Genomic DNA, 20012 nt, shown 5'->3' on the forward strand with positions numbered 1-20012 from the left:
ACTTTCAGTTCCATCTGAAATCCTGACAAAGACACACATACAGGCAAACCACTGATGCGCATAAAATAATAAATTAATAAATAAATCTATTAAGTGAAACTTGAAAGCTTAATTGTTTAGTAAAAGTACCTGTGTTGCCAGGCGTGGTGGCGCACGCCTGTAATCTCAGCACTCGGGAGGCAGAGGTAGGCGGATCGCTGTGAGTTCGAGGCCAGCCTGGTCTACAAAGTGAGTCCAGGACAGCCAAGGCTACACAGAGAGACTCTGTCTCGAAAAACCAAAAAAAATGGACCCACTTCAAGACCCTACACTGCATCAGATGTAAGGACCCTGGAATTGTGGCTTGTGTGTGGACTGTGGGCAGTCCAGGGGCGGATGGTGGCCTTCCCGTGGGGCATTTGCCTGACTTGAGGGAGAACAGGTGTCTGGGATTAGGACTCACTTCTTTATGAGGAATTGGCTGCTTTTCTTGAAACCAGGCGAGCAGTTTGGAAGGCAGGGCAATCTTTGTGAAGGATGTAACAGAACAGAGACGACCTTGTGTTCCAGCTAGCTGTTACTTGGTCAAACACTGGCTGATCCCTCCTGAGGCTAAATCAAGTTTGAAAAGTGCCCAAAGACAACACAGTGGGTGGTAAGCCAAGGGTCGCAGTATCTGTTCCCCTCAGGGAATGGTAGCTGTGCCCACAGGCCCAGGGTTGGGGCCTAGCACTCTATGGAAGTGCAGCATCCAGGATTGGGGGTTGGAGTCCTCCTTAGAGCAACATGGCACAAGGCTACCTCCTAGGATGAGGAAGACTATGGAGATCAGGAGTCCCTTAGGAGAACTCTTAAGAGTATAGAGTGGTCAGTGTCAATCAGGACACTAAAAACAGTCTGGAGACAGTTTTGACTGTCACACTTAGGGTGACAGCTCCCAGTATGTAGCCTAAGTCCCGCCCCTTAAGACCTACCTTCATCCAGCGAAAACCTGGTCCTTGTCCTCATAAAGGAGTGAGTACTAATCCCAGACACCTGTTCTCCCTCAAGTCGGCCAAATGGCCCACGGGAAGGACACCATCCGCCCCTGGACTGCCCATAGTCCACACACAAGCCACAAGTCCAGGGTCCTTACATCTGATGCAGTGTAGGGTCTTGAAATGGGTCCATTTTCTCTGCCAGTCACAAATCCACACACACAAAGGAAAAAAAAAAACTTAACACATGAACTTCTACTAAACAGTTAAGCTGTAGTTGTAGAGGCCAGTGTTGCTGAATACTCCATGGGTCAGAGCCTTACCACAAAGCATGTGCCAGCCTGAGGAATGAGCTAGGTCAGCGAAGAGAACCCTGACCCCACCCCACATGGGAACAGCAATGTCACCACCACCAGTCACGTGCTACCAGGAAGCATATGTTTCCCATTTCTCTTCTTCCTGCCTCAACCCACAGAAGGGTGGTGCAGGCGAAATAAGCAAGCTGCTGGAGGCACCGCCCCCGCGTCCCCCCTCCCTGGTCCCCTTTTGGTCTGGCCATACTGGGGAAAGGTGGGGGCATGTGAAATTTGAAACACACTTATCTCCTAAAAGTGTAGACTCAGACTGATGCGGCATCCAAGGAGCCTGAGGCCTGCTGGGAAAGGGGTTTTGAGCAAGCACATCTGGAGGGAGTTACTGGAAAAGAAGAAAACATCTCTCCATGTGCACTACAAGACACCCCCCCCCCTTTTGTGTGTGTGTGTGTGTGTGTGTGTGTGTGTGTGTCTGTGTGTGTCTGTGTGTGTGTTGCTGAGCTTAGAGCCAGGCACAAAACCAGAGCTTCAAAACTGCCATTGTTAATATTGAGAGGGAAGCGAGGCTGAGGAGATTCTTGCTCACTTCAGTGCTTATATTAAGACCTGACCTTGCTTCTCCTAGAACTCATGTTGAGACAGAGGGAGAAAGAGAAGAGACAGAGAGAGCTACTTTGTTTTTGGTTTGTTGTTGTTTCTTTTTTCTTTTTACAAGACAGGGTCTCTCTGTGTAGCCTTGGCTGTCCTGGACTCACTTTGTAGACCAGGCTGGCCTCGAACTCCCAGAAGTACTCCTGCCTCTGCCTCCCTGAGTGCTGGGATTAAAGGTGTGAGCCACCATGCCCAGCTGAGGGAGCTACTTTGTGGGTTCTTCTTCTTCCCACTCTTTATGCCCCCTGCTGCACCCCCTAACACTAGACAGGACAGAAACAAGGATAGAGGGGAGAGGCGTTAGGAAAACCCTTCAATCTGATTTCTTTCCTTTCATTTCTTCTTTGAGCACAGCTACTAACAAACCACATCCAACTCCCTTGAACAACCAACAACCACCCACACATTGGGGCCCTAGCATTTGCATACCCTCTGAAAAATTCCCAGAATTCCAAACATCACACAATCACAGAAACTATCTGCAGCTGGCAAAACCACACCTCTGCTGGAGCACGAGGCAAATCATAGTCAGCTGCTGCGGACAGTCTGAAGCAGACCCAGATCCTCACACCTGGGATTAAAGTGAAAATATACTTTTATACTATTTATGTGTTTTTTATTGTTTTTTTTCCCTTTGAGACAGGGTTTCTCTATGTTATCTTGGCCATCCTGGACTTGCTTTGTAGACCAGGGTGGCCTCGAACTCACAGCGATCCACCTGCCTCTGCCTCCTGAGTGCTGGGATTAAAGGCATGCGTCACACGCCCAGCTATTTTTGTGGGTTTGTTTGTTTGGTTTTTTGAGACAGGGTTTCACTGTGTAGCCTTGGCTGTCCTGGACTCACTTTGTAGACCAGGGTGGCCTCGAACTCACAGCAATCCACCTGCCTCTGCCTCCCAAGTGCTGGGATTTTGTGTTTTTTAAAAATAAACCAAAATTCTAGAATTGTCACTACAGAGAGAGACAGAGAGCATCCGTGCTGGGGAAGCAGAGAGGAGGATCCTGGGAACTTGCTTGGCCAGTCAGTGTACCCACCACAGGCAAAACAGCATGGTCCAGGTTCAGTGAGAGACCCTGACTCAAACCTAAGGTGGAGAGTAACTGACAAAGATCATCAGTGTTGACCTCTGGCCTCTGCATGTACTTTGGTATGATGTGCGCTCGCTTTGTAGACCAGGCTGGCCTCGAACTCACAGCGATCCACCTGCCTTTGTCTCCCCAGTGCTGGGACTAAAGGCATGCACCACCATGCCTGGTCAGCTTACTTTTCGTATGCCACCGAGGTACCACCCGCAGTGGACTGGTCTCTTCCACAGACTCGCTTGCAGGCCAAACTGATGGAGACAGTTCCTCAAGTGAGGTCCCCTCTTCCCAGATGATCGTAGTCTGAAGCAAGTTGATAGAGAAACTAACCAGTCCTGTCTCAAACAAAGCAAAACAGCTAAATGGAGAATCAGCTACCTGAGGTGGTGAGATGAGTAATGCGTAAAATATTGCCCTGCGAGTAGACCAAGAGGGCCGGGCCCTGGTCACCACTGCAGTGTCAGTGTGCAGTGGGCACACTGGAAGGAATATACTCACAACCCTCAAACCAATTCCTACAGCTGCTCTAGTTGTTTTTTTTTTTTTTTAAAAGATTTATTTGTTATGTACACAGTGTTCTGCCTGTAGGTCAGAAGAGGGCACCAGATCTCATTATAGATGGTTGTGAGCCACCATGTGGTTGCTGGGAATTGAACTCAGGACCTTTGGAAGAGCAGGCAGCGCTCTTAACCTCTGAGCCATCTGTCCAGCCAGCTGCTATAGTTCTTACCCACTGAGGTGGACAATCTGCAGAGAGAGCGCCTGGTGATTCCTTCTTTCCTGACTCCTGCTCTGCTCATTTTCTGTCCCTAGGATCTGGGTTGATGACCGCAGTCCCTTGATTGACCAATGCAGTGTGGGAGAAGTGATGTTCCAGGACTCTGACGCCCAGGCAGGAGAAGTCACGTAACTTCTGACTAGGTCTCTCAGCGTCACATAGAAGGACCATCCCCTGCCTGGACTCCCGGCCAACAGAATCTATGAAAATGTCAGGCAGGCCCAGTGACATGGCAAGCACAGGACACCCCCCTCCCCAGTAAGGGCACCCAGCCGTGCCCTGTGAACATGGAGCCCACGCAGAGAGGTGAGCAGTCTTTGCTCTAAGCCCCTCCATTGAAGGATGGGTTTTTACTCACCCTCCCCAGGGAGCCAAGTGCCTTCTGACACACGTCCTCCCCTCTGGGGTGGAAAATCATCTTCCCAGTGACTCCCTAGTGTTCTTTTCTGTAAGGCCACGCCCAAAAGCAACTTGGGGAGGAGAAGGTGTATTTCCACTTACAATTCCAGTAATAGTCCATCGCAGAGGGAAGGCAGGGTGGGAACTCTGCAGGAGCCTGCAGCGGGGCCCAGGGAGGAACAGGCTCACTGGCTCGCATGACGTGCTCATTCCTACAGCCCAGGCTCACCTGCCTCCAGATGGTGTTGTCCACAGTGGGCTGGGCCCTCCTACACCAAGCAGCAATTAAGAAAATGCCCCACAGGCCAATACCATGGAGGTGATTTCTCGGATGAAAGTTCAAAACACCGACACTGGTTCAATCTGTTTTGTGGTTTTTTTGTTTTTGTTTTTGTTTTTGTTTTTGTTTTTCGAGACAGGGTCTCTCTGTGTTATCCTTGGCTATCCTGGACTCGCTCTGTAGACCAGGCTGGCCTCGAACTCACAGCGATCCACCTGCCTCTGCCTCCCGAGTGCTGTTTTGTGTTTTGACTGACACCCCCCACCCCCCCACCCACCCCCACAAGACAAGGTTTCTCTGTGTAGCCCCTGGCTGTCCTGGAACTCACTCTGTACACCAGCCTGGCCTTGAACTTGCTAGGAGGACCCTGCTGTGTGAGGCTGCAGTCCTCCTAGTCTGGAGAGCCACTCTGAGCTCCACCTTAGGGGCAGGACTCCCTGCCCCAAGCAGGGCCTCTGGTTCTCCACCTGACGTCATCTGGAGAGTGTCTTTAGACACTGATGCCCCTAACCACATTCTGTATGTGGCCCTTGACACAGTTCCCTGCCAGCTCTCGCCTCCCTGAGCCTATAGAATAACTGGGTGACGTGTTCCCGTTCATAAGATAGGAGCGTGCTGCCAAATGCAAAATCAACCAATTATGCCTATCCTGGAAGTCTACCCACCCACTCCCCAAGGGCTATAGCACCTTTGTTCTTCCCAGGTAAAGTTGAACTAGCTCCTGAAGTGGCCCCTGGAGTGGTGATCTCTGTGGTGCCTACGGCCTTCCAGGCCCTACATCTCCTTTTCTGCTCCTCCTGCCTTGGTGGGCTGCTGGCCAACAGCCACACACAAGACACTGCACCTGTTGGCCCAGGACAGGAGGTGGAGATGGGCAAACCCTGCAGCTGTTTGGGGGACTTGACATTTCCAGGCCAGCGAGTCTGTCTCAAATCAATAATAGTGTGCCCACACACACCTGCACCCACATACGGGCACTCAAAGAAATCCGGCCATATCACCCACGCCGTGTGCTGGCGAGGAGCACAAAGCACGGCCATTCAAGGCTGACATCACAGGCAGCCATCAGGGCAAGGTCCTCATGCGGGGAGGTGTCATTCAACACACCAGGGCAAGCTGGATCCCCGAGTAATTAAATACCAATTAGTCCTTAAGAAAAAAACCTGTTCCAAATCATATCACTGTTCAGTGGGGAAACAGGGATAATTTAGCTTTCTTAATTGATGAAAGCTTCTGGGTCTGACACCACCTAGCAGGAGCAAGTGAGGTTTTTCTTTTTTCTTTTTCTCTGAATTTCCCTGAAATTGTCCTGTGACCTTTACAAGCGCTCTACGGCACATACACACACACACACACACACACACACACACACACACACACACACACACACACGGGGCGGGAGAGAGAGAGCAGGCCTGCCTGTTCCCTGAATGCTGGGATTAAAGGCATGTACCACAGTACCTGGCACCTACATACCTTTGTGAACACACTCTTACCCAATGTTCCTGTAAGCAACCCCAAATAGACTCTGTGTGTGTCTGTGTCTCTCTCTTACACTTACACACACACACACACACACACACACACACACACACACACGAGAGAGAGAGAGAGAGAGAGAGAGAGAGAGAGAGAGAGAGAGAGAGAGAGAGAGAGTAGGGATAGGAAAAGGCAATAGGGATAAGTATGACCCAAATACATTATTATATACCTGCATGAAAATACTATAATTAAATCCATCATTGTACATAATTAATACAAGCTAATTAAAACTGCTAGCCACTAAAAGCATCAGGCCTCAGACAAGTTCCCTCAACCCACAGCAGCTGGGGCTAGCTGGAAATTGGGACACTGCTTGCTGAACGGAGAGCTAAGGACACTTTTTTTTTTTGCAGTGGGTTTAAGGTCCCAGCACACATCAGGGAACGTACAGTGCTGCTCTGGGATCTGGCTCACTCATCTTCTCATCCCCCAGAATTAAATTTAGGACACCTGTGTTTTTGTTTTTCTCTCATCACTGGTGGCCTTAGAAACATTTGTTTTGTTTTGTTTGAGACAGGGTTTCTCTGTATAACAGCCCTGGCTGTCTTGGACTGTTTGTAGGCCAGGCTGGCCTCAAACTCAAAGGGATCCACCTGCCTCTGCCTCCAGAGTGTTGGGATTAAAGGCGTGCACCTCCACACCTAGCGGAAACACTCGTTAAGTCACAATTTAGAAAGGCAGAAACCACCCAGCACAGGTGGTTTCAATGTGCTGCTCGCTGAGGAGGCAACTGCAGCCTCTGCTGCCATCTGGGAGGACTGCACCTCTTTCCCACAGAGTACCCCTGAAGGGGATGGCACAGGCCAACAAACCTGTGGTCTTAGGGCATGGATGGCTGAGCTTTTGGGAAAGACCTCCTCAAATAAAAAAGCCTGACATCACACACCGTCTCTTCCCCTCCATCCTGACTTATGCAATTATTAGTAGCAGGAATAAAAGAACAAAATAATGAGACAGAAGCCAGCATTCTAGGCATCTGCTCTGCCATCGAGCTGCAAGCCAGCCCAAGGCTGGATTTCTAAGGTTTTGATATTCTTTCAGGATTTATCTTATTATTATTTTAAATCATATGTGTGCTCTCTCTCTCTCTCTCTCTCTCTCTCTCTCTCTCTCTCTCTCTCTCTCTCTCTCGTGCATTGCCTACAGAGATCAGAAAAGGATGTTGGATCCCCTGGAGCTGGTGTTATAGGAAGTTGTCAGCTATCTGATGTGGGTACTTGGAACCAAACTAGAGTCCTCTGTAAGATCATCAAGTGAGGGGGCTAGAGAGATGGCTCAGAGGTTAAGAGCACTGACTGCTTTCCCAAAGGTCATGAGTTCAATTCCCAGCAACCACATCGTGGCTCACAACCATCTATAATGAGATCTGGTGCCCTCTTTTGGTGTGCAGGCAGAATGCTGTATACATAATAAATAAATAAATCTTAAAAATAAAAAAGATCAGTAAGTCATGTAACTGGTGGCACGTGCCTTTAATCCCAGCACTCAGGAGGCAGAGGCAGGCAGATCACTGTGAGTTTGAGGCCAGCCTGGTCTCCAAAGTGAGTCCAGGACAGCCAAGGCTACACAGAGAGACCCTGCCTCGAAAAACAAAACAAACAAACAAACAAAAAACGCCTGGAGCTGGGATCCGAGCGTGACTCTGAGGTTTACCATCACCTTGGCGTCCAGGGCAACTGGCAGCTCTCAGCCATTCTCCTGGCTTGGGAACTTGCTATTTAGCCAAGGATGGCCTGGAACTCACGGAGGACAGGGCCTCTACTGTGGGTTGAGGGAACTTGTCTGAGGCCTGATGCTTTTACTGGCTAGCAGTTTTAATTAGCTTGTATTAATTATGTACAATGATGGATTTAATTATAGTATTTTCATGCAGGTATATAATAATGTATTTGGGTCATACTTATCCCTATTGCCTTTTCTTTTTTTCTTTTTTTTTTTTTTTTTTTGTTTTTTCGAGACAAGGTTTCTCTGTGTAGCCTTGACTGTCCTGGACTCATTTTGTAGTCCAGGCTGGCCTCGAACTCACAGCGATCCACCTGCCTCTGCCTCCCGAGTGCTGGGATTAAAGGCGTGCGCCACCACGCCCGGTCTATTGCCTTTTCTTATCCCCTACTTCCCATGGTCCCCTTCCTCTTCCCAACTGGTTCTCTCTCTCTCTCTCTCACGTGTGTGTGTGTGTGTGTAAGACAGAGACACAGAGACAGAGAGAGAGAGAGTCTATTTGGGGTTGCTTATAGGAACATGGGTAAGAGAGTATTCACAGCCGGGCGTGGTGGCGCACGCCTTTAATCCCAGCACTCGGGAGGCAGAGGCAGGTGGATCGCTGTGAGTTCGAGGCCAGCCTGGTCTACAAAGCGAGTCCAGGACAGCCAAGGCTACACAGAGAAACCTTGTCTCAAAAAACAAAAAACAAAAAACAACAAAAAAAGAGTGTGTTCACAAAGGTATGTATATAGGTCCCAGGTACTGTGGTACATGCCTTTACAAGCATCTTTTTTTCTCAAGTGGGACATGATGATGCTCTGCCTCTGGCTCTCAGGAGGCTGTAGGAAGAATTCTAGACCAGCCTGGCCATGATTCTGTCTCCAAAGCAAGGGGTAGACTGGCTGGGGCTGGGGTTGGGGGTTGAGGAGGTTAGCGGGAAAGGGTAGGCAAGGCAAAATATGACAGAAAAAAAAAATTCCTCTGCTCAGGTAATTGGTAACCCTCATACTCATTTTTTTTCTTTTGTTGTTGGGGTGCATGTGCACAGATGTGTTTACCCTCAAAGGCCAGGGGAGGGCGCCAGATGCCCTGCTCTATCATTGTCCACTTTGCTCCCTTGACACGGTTTCAGCTGAAGCTGGCTGGGCTGGCCAGCCAGCTCTTGTATCTGCCTTTGTCTGCACCCCGACAGCGTCACGGGCACACACAGCTGTGCTTGCCTCTTTATGTGGATAATCGGGGATTCAAACACGGGTCCTCATGTCTGCCCAGAATGTGCTGTCACTCTCTGAGTTTTTGTTTTTTTTAGACACGGTTTCTCTGTGTAGTCCTGGCTGTCCTGGACTTGCTTTATAGACCAGGCTGGCCTCAAACTCACAGAGATCAACCTGCCTCTGCCTCCCAGGCACCACCATGCCAGGCTGTTCTGAGCCATTTTCTAGTACCACGTGCATCTGTATGGTGGACCCCCAGCCTCTGTGACATGCATAAATCCAGGGTACCGGTGTAGGCTGGAACTTAAACTCCTGATCTCCACATCCTCAAGGGCACAAAGTAAGTCTTCCTAAAAGTGAGACCAGCGTGCCTGTCGTAGTCAGGGTTTCACTGCTGTGAAAAGAAACCACAGCAAGGCAACTCTAACGAAGACAAACATTTCACTGGGGCTGACTTCAGAGGTTTAGTCTGTTACCTTCAGGGTGGGAACCATGGCAGCCTGCAGGCCAGAGCTGAAAGGTCTACACCTTGATCTGAAGGCAGCAGGGGACTGTGTGTCCCACTGACATATGTAACCTCAAAGCTGGTCTCCAGGCCTGCGCGGTGGCGCACGCCTTTAATCCCAGCACTCGGGAGGCAGTGGCAGGCGGACCGATGTGAGTTCCAGGCCAGCCTGGTCTACAAAGCGAGTCTAGGACAGCCAAGGCTACACAGAGAAACCCTGTCTTGAAAAACGAAACAAAATAAAAAGCTGGCCTCTACAGTGACACACTTTCCCCAACAAGGCCACACCTACTCTAACAAGGTCACACCTCCTAATAGTGTCCCTCCCCGTGGGCCAAGCACACACACACACACACACACACACACACACACACACACACGTCTATGACTCCTGGCTTCTGCTCCATTGTAGTGACAATTCTTTTAGAAACACAGAAATAATTATAAGAATGTTTTCATTTTAATCCCAGGTGTGGGGACATGGAGCTGCTACAGACTGGGACTGTCCGCAGCAGCTGATTATGATTTGCCTCGAGCTCTAGCAGAGGTGTGGTTTTGCTGGCTGGCATAGTTTCTGTGATTGTGTGGCATTTAGAATTCTGGAGACTTTTCAGAGTGGATATATAGAGGCCCTGATAGGCGGAGGGTGGTGAGGTGGTGGTGAGTGGTTGTTGGTGGGGGGGGCTAGGGGGGGGGTGGTTGTGGTTTGTTAGTAGTTGTGCTCAAAGAAGAAATTTGACCCAAGAATCACTCTCCCTCCCCTCTATCCTTTCTCTCCTATCTAGCGATGGGGCGGGGTGGGCAGGGGGTGGGTGTGAAACCAGGGGTATAAAGGGTGGGAAGGAGAACCCACAAAGTAGCAAAGACCAGCCTCTCTCCATCTTTCCCAAGTCCAGTGCCTCTGTAGGCTTCAAAGGGGACAGAGAAATTTACTGGTGAGGGCACAGCATGCCTTCCCCCAAAGAATAAGGCTGATGCCACAAGAGCCGAGAGACAGAGCTGACCTCCCTCATCATCCTCAGCATTTAGTAAGTGTCCCCTCTCTGCACCCCCATCTCTCCCTCCCTCTTTTGGTTTTTCAGGACAAGGTTTCCCTGTGTAGGTCTGAATACACCTGTCTGTCTCCATAGTGCTGGGATTAAATGTGTGAGCCACCACGCCCGGTTTATAGCCTAGCTCTCAATCCAGTACAACTGGAACTCAACCTAAAATGCTTTGTGCTTATTTGCAGATGCCAAATTCTGATATGGGATTTTTTTTTTTTTTTTTTTTTTTTTTAGCCATGCCAAGTCAGGAAGACTAATTTGTCTTTTGAAGTATACACCAGGACCATCTGCCCCTCTGGGACCTCAGCCTGAGAGGCCCGGGCTCCTGAGCATCCACATCTCTACAGAGGACTTAGAGGCCAGATGCACTCCTTCCGTTGGGGGCTGGCTCTGCTGCGCCTGCCGGGGAGATAGGAACAGGAGAGGTTCATATCCTGCGCTCTTAGAAGAACTTTGCTAGGACTGGAGAGATGGCTCAGCGGTTAAAGGCACTGACTGCTCTTCCAAAGGATCGGGGTTCAAGTCCCAGCACCCACATGGCGGGCCACAACTGTAATTCCAAGATTGGACACCCTCACATATGCATGCAGGCAAAACACCAATGCATAAAAATAAAAAAATAAAAAAAAGAACCTTGCTGAAGGCGGAAACAGAAAGAGAAAATAAACCGAGCATGGTAGCTCCTTTAGTCCCAAGTGGAAAGCAGAGGTAGGTGGATCTCTGAGTTGGAGGCCAGCCTGGTCTACAGAGGAAGTTCCAGGACAGCCAGGGCTACACAGAGGAACCTTGTGTCAACAAACAAACAAAAGAACCAGAGAGTGAGAGAATAAAAGGCATAGTATACCTGTCTTGGTCTTTCTTTCCTGAAAAATGCTGTGATTAAAAAGCCTGGCTGGAGAGCTGGCTCGGCGGTTAAGAGCACTGACTGCTTTTCCAGCGGATCTGGGATCAATTCCCAGCACCCACATGGCAGCTCACAACTGTCTCTAACTCTAAGATCTGACACCCTCACACAGACATACATGCAGACACAACACCAATGCACATAAAATAAACGAATTATTAAAAAGAAAAGAAAAGACAAGAAAAGCCCTCTGCCAAAAGCCACTGAAGGAGGAACGGGCTTACAGCTCACAGTGATGGTCCATCACCCGGAGAGAGCGTGCAGTGGCTGGAGGTTGAACAGTTAGCTCACACAGTGCACACACAGTGAGGGGCAGGAGGGCAGTGGCTGGAGGTTGGACAGTTAGCTCACACAGTGCACACACAGTGAGGGGGCAGGAGGGCAGTGGCTGGAGGTTGAACAGTTGGCTCACACAGTGCACACACAGTGAGGGGCAGGAGGGCAGTGGCTGGAGGTTGAACAGTTGGCTCACACAGTGCACACACAGTGAGGGGGCAGGAGGGCAGTGGCTGGAGGTTGAACAGTTGGCTCACACAGTGCACACACAGTGAGGGGGCAGGAGGGCAGTGGCTGGAGGTTGAACAGTTGGCTCACACAGTGCACACACAGTGAGGGGGCAGGAGGGCAGTGGCTGGAGGTTGAACAGTTGGCTCACACAGTGCACACACAGTGAGGGGCAGGAGGGCAGTGGCTGGAGGTTGAACAGTTGGCTCACACAGTGCACACACAGTGAGGGGCAGGAGGGCAGTGGCTGGAGGTTGAACAGTTGGCTCACACAGTGCACACACAGTGAGGGGGCAGGAGGGCAGTGGCTGGAGGTTGAACAGTTGGCTCACACAGTGCACACACAGTGAGGGGGCAGGAGGGCAGTGGCTGGAGGTTGAACAGTTGGCTCACACAGTGCACACACAGTGAGGGGGCAGGAGGGCAGTGGCTGGAGGTTGAACAGTGGCTCACACAGTGCACACACAGTGAGGGGGCAGGAGGGCAGTGGCTGGAGGTTGAACAGTTGGCTCACACAGTGCACACACAGTGAGGGGGCAGGAGGGCAGTGGCTGGAGGTTGAACAGTTGGCTCACACAGTGCACACACAGTGAGGGGCAGGAGGGCAGTGGGTGACCCTATCCTTTCTCAGCTCCCTCTCTCTACTTACACTGTCTAGGACTCAGCCAGGGAACAGCACCACCCACAGTGGCGCCTTTAAGTAAGGCTACTATGATAAACCTCACAGGCATGTTCAGAGGCCCATCTCTCTGGTAATTCTAGATTTTGTCAAGTTGACAATTAACACCGCCTCTAAGTGCCTCTGCTTTTTAGCGCACTCTCTACATTTTTTTTTTGTATATGTAAAATATACATTATTTTTAGCTCAGTGGTAGAGTGCTTACCTAGCGCTCTACAGACTCTAAGATCAATCCCCAGCATGAAAAAGAACCTTTATACTTTCATTTTAAAGATATATTACTTAATAATCAATCTACCAAGCCTTGAAATAAGGGACAGCAAAAATCAAAGTCCCAGCCAGGCCTGATGTCACACATTTTTAGTCTCAAGACTTTGAAGACAGAGGCAGGCAAGTTTCCATGAGTCTAAGGTCAGTCTGGTCTACATAGTGAGTTCCAGAAAGTCAAGGGTACTTAGAGGGACCTTTTCTCAGGTAAATTAATTAATTAAAATAATTCCAGTTGGAGTCAGGCGTGGTGGCACATGCCTTTAATTCCAGCACTCAGGAGGCAGAGGCAGGCGGATCGGATCGCTGTGAGTTCGAGGCCAGCCTGGTCTACAAAGTGAGTCCAGGACATCCAAGGCTACACAGAAAGACCCTGTCTCCAAAAACAAAAACAAAAAAATAAAAATAATTCCAGTTGGTTGTGGTGGTGCATGATTGACCCCAGTACCTCTAGGTTCAGTGGGGGACCCTGTCTCAAAAAATAAGGTGTCAAGCTCTGGCTTCCTCACACATTGCCTCATGACCACATCTGCCATACACCACCATGAATACCACACATATTAAAACAGAGGCCAGCCACGGGGGCATATGTTTGTGATCCTAGCAGAAGGTAAAGGAAGAATGTTTGGAAATTCAAGGTCATCTTGGGCTGTTGGGGGATACGATCCCCCAACACTAGGCTTCATGTGGCCTTGTCTCAAAAAAAAAAAAGTAAAAAAGAATAAAGTTTCCAGGTTTGGTGGTACCCACTGGTAATCCCAGCACTCGGGAGGCAGAGGCAGGTGGATTACTGTGAGTTTAAAGCCAGCCTGGTCCACAAAGTGAGTCCAGGACAGCCAAGGCTACCCAGAGAAACCCTATCATGAAAAAAATCAAACCAAACAAAACTCCCAAAATGAATAGATAAAAAGTTTTTAAAGGGGGAGAAAAAAAGAAAGAGAAAGAAAGAAAGAAAAAATAAATCGGGGGGAAAAAGGAAGCGAAACTCCTCAGCGCCTGGGTAAGGGGATGTCTTGGTGACCACACTCAGTTCTGAAATGGGGCCAGAGGAAGCTGCAGGGATCATCCCGCAGGGCCCTGAAGGAGAAACGGCACCTCAGCTCACGCTCGGATGCCAGTCATGTTGCTGTGATCAGGACTTCAGGGCAATGAGCAGCAGGAAGAGGAACTCCACTTTTGGAAACTGGCTCTCCTGTCGCATCCGTGCAGCGTCATGCTCTGGTGCATGAAGAAGCATCCTCAGTCAGCCTGCATGGGATGATGGTAAGGATACCCCTTGTCCGGGGCCCCAGATGTCCAGCTCGCCCTGTGCAATCATTACTTCAATTACTAGGCCCCTGTCTGCAAAGAATTCAAGGCTTTGACCTTCAGGGACCGACCGAGCCTCAGGGAAGGGACATTCTATTTTCAGGATGTGGATAATGAGCGTGAGGAGCAGGCAAAGCCTCGCTCCAGGCTTCCTGTCTTTTCCAGCTTTGGTGAATCAGGGCATCTGCCTTCCTCTCTCTCTTTTCCCCCTAGTCCTCACTAACTTGGCTTTGATTGAGTAAAAGGTGTACACCCGGAGGGCAGCATTCCCAAAGCCTCTCGTGCTTGCTTGTTCGGGCGGAGGGGTGGGGTGGGGTGGGGGACACACAGCTCCAGACCATTAGCACAAAGGCACTGTCTGGCCAGGGTCCAGGGCCAACCCAGTATATGTCTGTTTGCACACTCTAGGACACACTGTGAGGACGGTGAAAGTTGGGGGGAAATCGTGCTCACACCCATGTCCTCAGCATCCCAGCTCCGCACTGGGGTTCTGGGATGCAGAAGCAGCCCTGCTTTCCTACTCCCTGACTGCAGAGATGCCCTTCCTGCTCCCTGTATCCCGCTCCTCTCTCTAGGACCTGCCGAAACCAGGAAACATCCACCCTGCTAGTAGCATCCAGGATGCCGGGCTGGGCAAAGGCCAGGGCACAGCCCACTTCAGGCCCAAATGGAAGGTGATGTCAGAGGGAGCCCAAGAAATGTTTCCACGGAGTGACTCTTCCCAGTGTCTGTGGCTAGCACTATGGTTAGCCCGGTCCAGTCTTGTCACAGAAGAATAGAAGCCGCTGGCCAACCAGGTCACATGACAGGAGGTGACAAAGCCACAGAGTTCTGCTGGTGCCTGGTGGGGGGATGTAAGGGGGGATCAGGGCCCATGGGTGAGTTCTTTGTACAAGGCAGTGTGGGGAGATTGCGCCAGGCTGAGAAGGGCAGGGTTGGGATGCTTCCAATCTCTTTCTCGGGTGAAAAGTTGGGGTTTTGCAAGCCTGTCAGTACTATGTTTAGCAGACATGCTAGTTTCTTCCTTGTGGGTAATTTTCAGAAATGGAAACCAATTTTCCTCAGGGCTGGATGAGCCAAGGACACACAGTCTGTAGAGTCACACCTCAAGGCAGCAAGGCTGACTCCAGCCCCTCTCAATGGAAGTGCTTATTTGGGGGAAAAGCAAGGCTCTTGGTTTGTGTTTGTTTGGATAAAACCAGAGAAGGGAGGGATTGGGGAAGAAGGTTCTGGAGCCAAGTGAGGCCAGAGTCACCACGTTATTTCCATTCCTACCTGTGGCTAGAGATGGAACCCAAAGATGTCTCCAGCATAGCTGGGGCCTGTAATGCACATGCTACTTTATGTGCAGGGGACCTTGCAGATTGGATTTGTGGTAGTGTGCACTCAGGAGGCAGAGGCAAGCACATCTCTGTGAGTTCAAGGCCAGCCTGGTGTACCTAGCAAGTTCCAGGACAGCCAGAGATACATAGCGTGACCTTGTCTCAGAAAATAAAACAACAACAGAAGGAATCTGGAGGTGTAGTTCAGATGGCAGTGTCCTTACATAGCATGAAGGAAGACCTGGGCTCTGTCCCTAGAACCGTACAAACTGGGTGTGATATCACACGCCTGTATCCCAGTACCTGAGAAACGGATACAGGATGAGCAAGAATTCCAGGCTTTCCTTGAGACCAGTTTGGGATACAGGAGGAGGAGGAAGAAAAGAAGGCGAGCCTGGAGATGGAAATTTATCTAGATGCTTCTGGATGGGTCCAGTGATCCCAGGGACCCTTTGAGAGGAAGGAAGAAGAAAGGAAGAGACATGACTGTTGAAATAAACTTTGAAGATGCATCGATTGCTGGCCTTGGACAGGAGAGGTCCTCAGACCAAGGAATGCAGGTGGTCTCCGAAACCTAAAAAAAAAAGCAAGGCTACACAGACCCCAGGTCCACTCTGGGCCTTGGATTCCAGAACTGTAAGGATGAATTTGGGTGAGGCTGAGCGGAAACAAACACACATAATGTAACATTCAACACGCAGCTTTGCTCCTCCAGGCACCGGGAACAAATCCATCTGCTCAGGAAGCTGAGGATGATGCCTAAAGCCAAGGTAGAAGCCACGGTCCGAAGGTTGAAGTAGCCAAAATAGCGTGGATGCCTGGCTGCGCACAGATCCAAGAGACTACATCCAGGCAGTGCTTGCCTTCCAGACACCCACCCCGGCCCCTCTTCTGCCCACCCATCTCTCCCTCCCCACCCGTCTCCTGTACCCACAAACACTGTTCATACTAGCTTCCTCTTTCAAGATGCCCATGGTTGGGTCTGGAGAGATGGCTCAGTGGATTGCTCTTCCAAAGGCCCTGGGTTCAATTCCCAGCACCCACATGGCAGCTCACAACTGTTTGTAACTCCAAGATCTGATACCCTCACACAGACATACACGCAGGCAAAACACTAGGGCACATAAAATAAAAATAAATTATTTTAAAAAAAGAAAGAAAAGGAAAAAAGGATGCCCAGTGTTATTTTTGATTGAAGGCATAAAATAACACTTCATAATGGTCCTAATCGCTTATTGCTTTCCCCTCCCAATCCTTCAAACATGAGGAGGAACATTTCTAAGTCTATCCAACACATCTTGGCTGGGAGTGTAGCTCAGAGGCAGGGGATTCACAACGGCCAGGATTTAAGCTCTCGTACCACACAAAGCCATTTCATTACATAAGACGCTGTTCAAGTGTTGGATCTCAGTGGGTTCAATGCTGGCCGTGTCAGCATGAAATTCCTGAATTCAGATCATCCTTGGGTATGAGGCCACATGCCGGAAACCCCAGGGCAGAGATGGCGGTGAAGATCGGAAGGCGGATCCCAGAGGCAGGCTTGAGGCACTGTCTGGTGCTTTGTAGATGTACTTTGTTTGCCTCCTGGCGGTGAGTCCCACTGCAGGATGAGCAGTCCCTTACGTTTACCAAAAACGATACTGTGAAAACTTGCCTCAAAAATTATCCCTGACGCCGGGCGTGGTGGCGCACGCCTTTAATCCCAGCACTCGGGAGGCAGAGGCAGGCGGATCACTGTGAATTCGAGGCCAGCCTGGTCTACAAAGTGAGTCCAGGACAGTTAAGGCTACACAGAGAAACCCTGTCTCGAAAAACAAACACAAAAACAAAACAAAACAAAAAAATATCCCTGACTGGTAACTAAAGTTACCAACACACCCGGCCAGGGCAGTAGTTAGGTAGGCGTGGCCAAGGTTTGAGCGCTTGGAGTAGAGGATCACGGGAAATGCAGGAGAGGAAAGGAAGCTGGACCACCATGGGCTAGCTTTGAGAGAACCACTTGGCCGACGGATGGTGATAGAGAAAAGCGGCCCAGATGAGAAGTCTGCGTAAGTATTTATGGAATAGCAACCGGAAGTGGCCCAGATAGGTACAAGTAAGGCAGGCGGCATGGGATGTGGGGCTGGGTGGTAAGGAGGTAGCGTGAGGGTTAGTATCTGCCCAGCCCCAGATGAAATAAAGCTTATCTAAAACCTGTCAGGTAGCTGTGTTTTTATTGTTTGATAGCGGTGACGCACGTCTTTAATCCCAGCACTCGGGAGGCAGAGGCAGGCGGATCGCTGTGAGTTCGAGGCCAGCCTGGTCTACAAAGGGGGTCCAGGACAGCCAAGGCTACACAGAGAAACCCTGTCTCGAAAAACAAACAAAACAAAACAAACAAACAAAAATCCCAGCACTCTGGAGACAGAGGCAAGTGGATCTCTGAGTTCAAGGCCAACATGGTCTACAAAGCGAGTCCAGCATAGCCTGGGCTACACAGAGAAACCTCATGTCAAAAAAAAACAAACAAAAGCCGTAATAATTATAGGCTTTTAACAATAAGCATTATTAACAGTTTATATTTTCTGCAACTGGCCCACCAGCTCGCGGTTCAAAGAGATGTGTTGTTTCAAAAACAAGAAAAGCAGAATATGGTGGCAGTGTATGTCTGTGTTTTGTTTTTGTTTTTAAGATTCATTCATCATGTACACAGTGTTCTGTCTACATGTGTGCCTACAGGCCAGAAGAGGACACCAGATCTCAACTTAGATGGTTGTGAGCCACCATGTGGTTGCTGGGAATTGAACTCAGGACCTCTGGAGGAGCAGCCAGTGCTCTTAACCACTGAGCCATCTCTCTCTACCCTGGCAGTGTATGTCTTTAACTGCAGTGCTCAGAAGGCAGAGGACAGGTAGCTCTCTGTGAGTTCAAGGCCAGCCTGGTCTCCATAGCAAGTTCCAGACCAGCCAGGGCTACACAGTGAGATTCTGTCTCAAAATCCAAACAAGTGGAGATCAATTGAAGACAGCCTGCCATGCCGACGCGATAAGCTAACGCAAGATGCCAACTAGGTGGTTGGAGTCGGCAAAGCGGCATGCCCTGTGCGTGTTCATATTCTCGGTGTTCCGGGATCCTTGTGACCCATGGCTGCAGTCAGGGTCAACAGGGCCTCGAGGGAAGGCTATACAGGAGACAGCCAAAGGCTCACTGAGACGTGGGACCCAGGAGGACAAGGCGAGAGTACCTAAGAGGTCTTGCTGTTCTATTGCTGTGGCGAGAGCTCATGACCACTGCGACTCTTACAAAGGAAAGCATGAATTAGGGCTGCCTTACACGTCCCCGAGGTGTACCTGCACTTTAGTAGCTTTCCTCGACTCCAGCTCCTTCCTCTTCAACTTCCTTCACCCTCCTGACCTCCACTCCTCTCTGCTGGCTGGCAGGAAGTCCCGCCCTAATCTCTCCCCCTGCTCATCGATTGGCTGTGAGCTGCTTTATTGACATACCAGGCGACAATTGGGGAGCAGAGTTTAGACAGAAAACCAAAATTTAAACTACACAATAACCTTATGCCTACAGGCCTCACATGCACAAAGGCCTAAATTATTTATATACTCCATAAACCTGATGTGATAGTGCAAGCCTGTGATCCGAATACTAGAAAGGTGGAGGCAGGAAGATCAGGAAATCAAAACCATCCTCGTTAATGTAGTAAATTCAGGGACAGCCTAGGATACACAAAGCCCTGTTTTAAAAGGCGTGATGGCGCTCGCCTTTAATCCCAGCACACCAGAGGCAGAGGCAGGTGGATCGCTGGGAGTTCGAGGCCAGCCTGGTCTACAAAGTGAGTCCAGGACGGCCAAGATAACATAGAGAAAGCCTGTCTAAAACAAACAAACAAACAAACAAACAAACAAATCTCTTTTAAAAAAAAATCGCAGGTGCAGTGGCAAATACCGGTGATTCCAGCACTGGGGAAGCAGAGGCAGGTGGATCGCTGTGAGTTTGAAGTCAGCCTGGTCTACAAAGTGAGTCCAGAACAGCAAGGCTACACAGAGAAGCCCTGGCTCGAAAAAGCAAAAAACCAAAACAACAAAACCAACCAACCAACCAAACAAACAAAAACACCCTGGGAAGGTAGCTTCAGGCACGGTGAATGAGGTGCCAGGCACCCTTCCCTAATGAAAACAGGCAAGGCCAGTGCCAGCCTCCAGGCCTGAGTTCAAGCCCTGGGTTCTCATGAGGGAAGTAGAGAGGCTGGGGCCAGAGGCTTGGTCTAATGAATAACAGCAGGCTCCTCTCTAGCAAGAGGTGGGGGTGGGGGTTTTTAGGGGTTTTTCTCTGTGAAAAGTGCTCAGGAAGCCTAGGAAGAAATACAATTCCTTTCACCTGTGAGAAAAGTATAGCCTCCGAACAGAGGCTATGCTAATGACCAAGTCAAAACTCCAGGCTGGCCGGGTGTGGTGGCACATGTCTTTAATCCCAGCACTCGGGAGGCAGAGGCAGGTGGATATCTGTGAGTTCGAGGCCAGCCTGGTCTACAAAGTGAGTCCAGGACAGTCAAGGCTACACAGAGAAAC

This window comes from Acomys minous (assembly GCF_964271855.1).
Source record: "Acomys minous genome assembly, chromosome: 12".
NCBI classification, from domain to species: domain Eukaryota; kingdom Metazoa; phylum Chordata; class Mammalia; order Rodentia; family Muridae; genus Acomys; species Acomys minous.